The sequence below is a fragment of the Sminthopsis crassicaudata genome, chromosome 4 (assembly GCF_048593235.1).
Source record: "Sminthopsis crassicaudata isolate SCR6 chromosome 4, ASM4859323v1, whole genome shotgun sequence".
In the NCBI taxonomy this organism is placed as follows: Eukaryota; Metazoa; Chordata; class Mammalia; order Dasyuromorphia; family Dasyuridae; genus Sminthopsis; species Sminthopsis crassicaudata.
Genome location: NC_133620.1, coordinates 270,836,223 through 270,845,063, shown reverse-complemented (window position 1 = coordinate 270,845,063; position 8,841 = coordinate 270,836,223). Strand labels below are relative to the sequence as shown.

The 8,841-nt window shown below is 34.9% G+C and overlaps 1 long non-coding RNA gene across 1 annotated transcript in view; it reads right to left on the bottom strand.

The window, feature by feature from the left end:
• Positions 1–1,980: 1,980 nt before the first annotated feature.
• LOC141541261 (uncharacterized) overlaps positions 1,981–8,841 on the bottom strand; it is a 52,970-nt gene continuing 46,109 nt past the window's right edge. Inside the window, exons 2-3 of the long non-coding RNA XR_012481712.1 lie at positions 5,708–5,927; positions 1,981–3,812 (exon numbers count right to left, since the gene is read on the bottom strand). This is a non-coding gene — a long non-coding RNA (uncharacterized LOC141541261). The remainder of the gene's footprint in view (positions 3,813–5,707; positions 5,928–8,841) is intronic.

Here is an 8,841-nt window from a genome sequence, read left to right as displayed (position 1 = left end):
AGCCATTTCTTGGGACATGGACATCAACTGTTTTATAATTTTTTTTTGTCACCAGAAAAGAGAAAGACTGTACATATTAATAAAAATCATTAGATAATTTATAAATTACATTTATATATTTCTTTCACTTGGGTCATATCTGATGTTTTATCATAACATAGAGGTAACACTAGACTCTTGAATATTATATCAAAAATGCCAGCTATAGCAGATCCTAACATGTAGGAAAAGATATGAGTGTCAGATAATTAATTAACTGTATGCATATTATATCAAGCAGTAGCCTAGTTAGCTGTCCATCAGCAGAGTCATTCTCATTTGTCTGATCATGAATTTCCTTGGCTGTAGAAATAAAACCATTTACTAAAGTTTGGAAAGTCTATCTTAGGTAAAGAAAGTGTTCCCATGGATGATGTCATGTATCTTTTTAAACATCAGAGTAATGCTGGGATAGCTAGATGGTACAGTGGATAGAACACTGGACCTGAAGTCAGGAAGATTCGAATTCAAATACAACCTCAGACATTTAACACATCTTAGCTGTGTGATCCTGGGCAAGTCACTTAATCCCAATTGCCTCTGCTAAATATATATATACATATACATATATATATATATATATATGTATATATATATATATATATCTCAGAGTAAGCTATATATTCATATGAATTTCTAAACCTCCCTTTTTATAAAATCTTTGGAAGAATACTTTAAATGCATATTTAGGGTGTCCTTTATGAGAAGGAAAAAGGAAGACTTCTGCAAATACTTTGTAGCAGATATAGAAAGTATTGATCTCAACATACTTCTTGTTTATTGGCTATTTTTAAAAATTTCCTTTTCTAGAGCAAAATCATATGTCAAAATGATATAGAATGATTTCACACACATACACATTTATGTCTAATGGTAGACCTCTAGGGTAGGATGGGGAAAAAAAAGAAAAATAAAGTTACATGATAATTTTATTATACATTTAAAAGGAGTAGCAAGTTGTATATAACAAATTTGCAATTTCATGTGCAATCATCATTTCCTCCTGTTTTACTATGATATAAAAATGCTTGTTTTAAATTCAGAATAAGATAAATAATTTTTTAATTCCTTAAAAGGAATAGAGATTATTAAAAGAAAAAGAGATAACTATCTGGTTATTAATGTTAAGTGAGATAAGAAACAAAAAGATTCAGGCTCCAAAATATCTTTGCTACACAAATGCAAATTGAAGTGGGATTTCCTATAGATGGCAAGGTCCTTCAGATGCTCTTGCAGATTATACTTTGTTGATTGCATAAATTTCCAGAACATTTCAGTGACCATTTAATGAGATCCAAAATTATTCAAAAGTGTTCAATCTAATTATCCATGCAGGAAAAAAACAAATGGATAAAGGCTTATTGTCTAGACACTGATATTATATAACATTGAATGGACACTTTATAGAACCAACTTGTGAAGCTTACTGTTGTGTTGTTCAGTCATTTCAGTCGTGTCTGACTCTTAGTTACCCTAACTGGGGTTTTCTTGGCAAAGAACTGAAGTGGTTTGCAAGGGTTTTACTGATATTTTGCTTATTCATGAAATAAATATCCATCTTTTTATTAAATTATTTTTATTTTAATGATATTTTTTCAATTACAGTAAATATAGTTTTCAACATTAATTTTTGTAAAAATTTTAGCTCATTTTTCCCCTCCCTTCCTCATTTATCTCCCCCTTCCCAAGACAGCAAACAAGCTGATATAGATTGTATATATATATATATATTACATATATACAATATAACACACATATATAATATATACATAATATAAATACACAATCTTTTTTTTTTTACATATTTCCATGTGACTCTTGGGAAAGAAACATCAGAACAAAAGGGAAAACCCATGAGAAAAACAACAACAAAATATCCCATCTTTTAATATAAATATTTTTTTTGTGATGCTATATTGATGGGGGTTGAAATCCCTTTAAGATTCCTTTCTAATTGCCCAACCCATGGCTGGAATATCCAGGCCCAGCCCCCACCATCATCAGCTCAGCTTCCCCCAGCCCTCACCTGATCTGAGCTAACTGAAAAGCCCACTGAGAACTTAGGGTACCACCCATCATCTTTTGGGTATAAAAGAGGTGAGCCGGAATACCCTCATTGCAGGAGCCCTCTCAGCTAACACATGGTATCCTTCCAGCCATGTAAGGGTTCCTGCCCACCAGTGGCCACCTCTGACCCTGGCATCTTTCTAACTGAGCTTTACTTCCAAATTTCTACAATAAACCTTTTATTTATCAATCTAGGTTTTCAGGCCTGTAAATTCATTTTACAGGGGACACTGCCCCTCATGGGATTATCTATGCACTGAGAAATGGGGTTCCCCCTTTCCTTTCCCTCATTAATATGATTTTAAGTCAATGAATAATACAGTTTTCGAGGATTTAAAACTGAGAGTCACCCAAAAGGCAATAGAGATGTGCATGGTGGGCTATGACAAGCTGCATGTGAAAATAGATAGATATGAGGTGATAGAGAATCTCATATTTTCCACTTACTAGCTATAAGACCTCAGGCAATGTTAATATATTACCCAAAGAGAAATATTTAATGGATGTTGCATTAAGGATTATAGGGGGAATATGTTTACCAGGAGAAAGATAATAGTTATCTAGTCATGATGTGATTGTAAGGGTGAGGAATAACACAGTGTGTGTTCTCTGGGTATTTATGAAATTTGAGAACTGCAGTATAGGAAGGTCCCAGAAGATTGAGTAAAATCTCTGTGGAGTTTAAGCACGTAAATATGGGCATTCTGAGTCATCTGAAGGAGTAATCAAATGGATGACATCGCTAATTCATTAAAGCAATAAAGTAAGGCCTAAATATAATAAGAATATCTAGGTGGCAATAAATTGAATACTTGACTTAGAACCAGAAAGACTCATCTTAATGAGTTCAAACACAGCCTCAAGACATTTATTAGCTATATATCCCTGGATAATTCATTTAACCCTGTTTGCCTCAGTTTCCTTATCTGTAAAAGGAAATGGCAAACTACTTCAGTATCTCTGCCAAGAAAACACTAAATAGCATCATGGAGAGCAAAACAGGACTGAAAAATGACAACAACAAAATGCAATAACTACATATCAGGAATGCACTAAAAATGCCATCCTGCTCAAAATGTTCAGAAGATTAGTATTTTGTAGCAATGGGAGAATGATGAACTTGAAATCAGGAGATGGACATTTAGTAGGTTTCTATTATCTTTGTAATTCTGATTTCAATGTTCGCTGTTTCCTCATCTGGAAAATTGAGGTTCAACTATTTATATCAAGATTGTGAGAGTAATGTTTAAACTGTGAAGCATCTTATAAATGTGAGTTATTATTTCACAGAATCTCAACATTAGAAGGGACTTGGAAAATTCAATTCAAAACTGCGAAAATTGCTTCTTGAATACAGAGAACCTATCTAATAGTCCTTGGGATATAGTTGACACTTGCTAATTCTTAGCTAAATAGAAAATATAACCCAGGTAACTTCTACTTCTTTCTCCTTCCAGACTATTTTACCTGCTGAGACAAAAAGTTCTTCTGTTAATAAGACTATTTGTTCTGTTCGTTTCTCTTGCCAGTCTCCAGATGAGAAGTGTTGGAAAAGCACATTCTGTAGCCATGTTCAAGGAGTTTATTTAGGCTGAGTGAGCCTCAGGGGTATTGTCCTTGAGTGAAGTCCTTGGTTTTCAGTAGGGCTGTGAAGGGCTTGGATTCCTCAGTCTGTGTACTCTCATCAGCATGAGAATGAACCTGACCTTTAAGCAAATGAACAAGAAGAGAAGTTTGTGATATGCCCCATGTGGAAGTAGCTATGATGTGACAAAGAATCTCACCATCTACCACTTAAAAGCTATGAGACTCTGGGCAAGTGTTTAACTTCCATGAGTCTCAATTCCCTCATCTATAAAATCTGGGGGAAGGCAATCATTTTTGCATTCTAGAACTCATAGCATATAGAGTTATTTTTTAAAAAGTGGGAGGGGAGGAAGGAAGGAAGGAAGGAAGGAAGGAAGGAAGGAAGGAAGGAAGGAAGGAAGGAAGGAAGGAAGGAAGGAAGGAAGGAAGGAAGGAAGGAAGGGAGGGAAGAAAGAAGGGAGGGAGAGAGGGAGAGAGAAAGGGAGAAATAGAAGAGGAGACAAAAGTAGGGAAGGAGGAAGGGAGGAGAGAAGAAAGGAGGGAGGTGAGGAGAAAGAGAAAGAGAGAGAGAGAGAGAGAGAGAGGGAGAAAGGGAGAGAGGAAGGAAAAAGAAGGAGTTTGGTAGTGAGGGAGGGAAGGAGGGAAGTAGGGAGGGAGAGAAAAAGGGAGGGAAGGAGGAAGAAAGGAAAACAGAAGGAGAGAGGGAGGAAGGGAAGGGTGAAAGAAAAAAAAAAAAAAAACATTTAAAGCCGTATTTGCCAGGTATTATGCTAAGCTCTTTACAAATACCATGTCATTTGATCCTCACAATAACACTGGGAAGTAAGTACTGTTATCTCCATTCTATAGTTGAAAATAGAGGTAAAAATATAATAGAAAAGGTGTATGGGTAGGATAGAGTGGCATAATAGAAGGGCACTGAATTTGGAGTAAGAGGACTTCAGTTCAAATCTTGGCTCAATCACTACATATACAACTTTGGAAAGATTACTTTAACCGTTTTTACTTTTCTCATCTGAAGGAGGCTATCAAATATACAGTCTGAACCAGATAAAAATATATTTGAGAAATACTTTTAAAATGAAAATACGTAAAATATAGAAATATGCTGCTTGTAGGGATAGGATTAGTAGCCCCAATTCTTAGTAGTTTCATACCATTGGACTAGATGACATCTTAGTTCTCTTCCATATCTAAATCTTGATTTTATGATGCCTATAGAACTTCAAAATGCCTGTAGTATACAAATATGTGAATGTACGCGTACGTTTGTTTATATCAGCAATGATGCCATCATGTGCAGTTCACACTGCTTCTCAAGTGGCTAAAATTACAGTAAATAGGAGTTAATACCTTTTTTTTTTTTTTTTTTTTTTTTTTTTTTTTTTTTTTTTTTTTTTTTTTTGGTAAGGAAGGGTACTTAGGAATCCCTGTGAATTGTGGGGCCAAACCCTGTAATAACAGGAAGAAACATTTTCTGTAGAGCAGCCAGACACAAAAATGTAGTATGTCTCCTTTAACAGAATTGAGAGTCCAAAGAAGATGCTCTCTGGGCCTAATTGCCCCAGAAAAGATGGCACAGCTTGGAACAGCTTAAAGAAGACAGTAGGAATCTTTATTTGCTTGCAGATGAATAAATGGATCTCCATCACCAGTGCAAAGCAGGCAGTAAATCCAAAAATAATAAATGGGGGACTGCCATTCCAGTAACAATGACAGCATTTCTCTTTGTGTTCACAGTGAAAACATCCCCATGGGGCCCTAAAGGGACATTTGGATTTCTTGGGATTTTTTTTCTTGAATAAGACTAAGTGAGAACAAGCATTTCCTACAGGGGTAGCTACCCAGAATTTCCCAGAATTCCCCAGCTCCCACCAAGAAGCCCTTGATTTTAAGTAGCTCTTGTTCATAGATACTCTAAAGCTAAACTTTCAACTATTTGGTCATCCTTTCTAATACCAAGACTTCAAAAGTTCCAAGGAAGAAAATGTGCTTTACTTCCAATTATTCTTACCTTTGTGCTCTTTCCCATCCTTTGAAGAATTTAGGCAAATAGTCTTGGGTATTTAAAAAAAAAAAAGTCCTTGATTCAGAGTTAGATAGAGACACCAGGGAACTAAGGAATGAAGTTCAGATGTGGAGTCCGAAGATGTGGATCTATCTCCTATCTCTGTCATTTACTACCTGTGTGATCTCAGGAATCATTTTTCCTTGAAAGGTTTCATTTTCTTCATCTGTCAAATGAGAATGTTAAAATAAAATACCTTTAAAATCATCCTAATCAGAGACCTCTGATCCTATGATTCTTTCCTTTTATACTTACTACCTCTGTGTCCTGAGGCAAGAATATCTTCTGTAAACTGAGAAAGTGGGACTAGAAATCTTTTGAGTCTAAATCTATATATACTGAATACCGGGAAACAAATTTTTTATTTGCCCAGGATCACACAGTTAATGTCTGAATGTGACTCCAATTTGTCTCTCAGATTCCAGGCACAGAGTCTGGAATTCACTGCATTGACCAGCTGCCTCAAAGGCTTTTGTTATTATTTTATAAATATGAACTAAAGAGGGGTCATTCACTTTACAAAAAAAAAATTGTAGAGCCATAGATTTAGATATGATAGAAAACTTCTGGTGAAATTTTACACATGAAGAAATTGCTCAAAAACAAGAGTGGTCAAGCTAGGATTCAAACCCAGGTTTTCTGATGCCAAAATCAACACTCTTTCCACTGTATTCTGATTCTTTAAAAAAAAAAAAAAAGAAAAGAAAAGAAAATGAGTTCCTTTAAATAGCAATCATCTCAGTGCTTTTTAAATAGAGTTCAATTAGGCAGAGAGAGAGGGAGGAGAGACAGAGAGAGGCAGGATGGAGGAAAGGAGAGAAAGAGAACATTTGTACACAACTTTTTCAAGGAAAACATTTTGTGTAAATCAAGACATTAGAATTCCAGAATCACAAAATTGTTGCATTTCAGAGTCAGATGCTGTCTGCATTCAGAGAAAGAATTGATAACTAGAAGTATGTATAGAATTATATATGTGCATATGTTTATATATCTATACATATATTTGTATGTGTGCATATACATAGATTATATGTCTATATTTATGTGTGTGTGTGCATAGTTGTGTTTAATAGTAGCTATTTCTAGGACTGGGGGAGAGAGGAAGAAAGAAGATAAAAAGGAAAATAGAAATGTAAAAGATAATTTTATTATATTTTAAAGGAATAGCAAGTTGTACATGATACATTTGAAGTCTCATGTGCAATCATCTTTTTTATTATTATACTATATTTTGGAAATGCTTGTTTTATTTCATAAATTAAAAATAAAACTTTTTTAAAAAGAGTAAGACTGGATTACAATGGCAATCGAGTACAATCCAGAATTCCTAGTTCTTCTTCCAACCTTATAAAAAGAGGCTTTCCTCAACACTGGAGTGAAAACAAGTTCATGACCATCAGAGATGGCACTGGGAGGGAATGACCCTGTTCTTTCTCCCACTTCCTGTCAGAATGGCAGTGTTCCACTGACATTAAAATAACAACAACAAAACCTATGCTTTTGTTGGGGCCATGGAGCCCCTCATGGACAAGTCACCTTTTACCACTTCTCAGAAATTATCCTGAATTCAGGGAATTCAAAATAAAATTTTCTCCACATTATTTGGTTCCCCTCCTCCTATAACTATCTCCCTCCCCCATAATCCCATGATTTACATATTCCCTGCAGATGCTGGGTCAGATTCCCACAAGGTCAAATGAAGGACTTTGGGCCACATGTAAAAAGAGGGAAAGCAACACATGTGGGCCAGGCTGAGATCCAAACTCTGAGATTAAAACTTTTCTAAACCCAGAAAGGGGTTTCACATGGGCATATGTCACTTCAAACAATCTGCACTTTGCCCTGTATAAAACAAACATGCTCACCACACATGTTTCCCAGAATTGTCCTTATTTAGGGACAGATGTTTACAATTCAATTAAATAAGCTTTTTTTATATCTCCTATGCATTCAGAACTATGCTGGGAAATGAGAGACATATAGAAATATAAGCAAGATATAGTTCCCATGTTTAGTTACAATCCAACTAGGAGGTAGGGTTTGTAATAAGAAAGCAATTAAATAGCAAAAATGCCATATGAGTATTAATTGAAGGAAATAAAGGATCTTTGGCAGAGAGGAGAGAGATAGAGAGGTAGGGAAGATAACTATCTTCATGTATTTTTAGGATTGGAAGAGGGATTAGACTTCTCCTGCTTAACCTATAGGATGTATAAATTAGGAGTAATGGCTAGAAACTCCAGAGAGACAGATATGACTTTATATATGAAACATTTTCTAATGCAACTGACAAAGACTAGAATGGGATGCCTCAGGAGATGGTGGATTCTCCATTACTGTAGGTTTAATATAAACTTTAGATGACCATTTGTAGAATGTTGTACAGAAGAATCCTATTTATATATAAAATAGACTGGAAAATCTTTGAGGTCTCTTTCAGTTCTATGTAATTGAGTACAAAAGTTTGTTGTGCAAATAGTAAAGTTCTCTAAGAGTTCAGACAAAGGCAAAATGGATTAAACTTTGAATAATATGTGAAAACCTTATGGAGTATTATTCAATATTCAGACAATATTTCAGTAAGGAGTGGTGATGGTGACCTTTCTAGATAGGGCTATCTTGAGCGGGGTTAAGATTGACAATGGCATATTTCTGGGACCAGTTTTATAAAGAAAGAACCATTTGTGAGTAGATTTCTCATTTGCCATGGGCTATTTTAGTTGATATAAAATAAGGGGTTCTTAACCCATAGACCCTTCTATCAGTCTGGCATACCCTTTTTTCTCTTGAATGTTTTGAAATGCACAAAAGAAACCAATCATATTGAAATGATCATACAACATAATTTTAATAGGCACATTTAAATTTTTTTTAAAAATAGGTTCCAGATTAAAAAAATTTGCAAGAAAAGCAAAGCAAAATTTCCCCATCAAAAAACAAAATAAGATAATTCCTATCTCTACTAGCTTGTAGTATATTGTACATCTCCAGTATTGGGGTCAGGAGTGTCACAAATGGGACTAGTATTAGGTTTTTCCATTGTTATTTAGTTTGACATTCTGTCCTAATTAATGCTA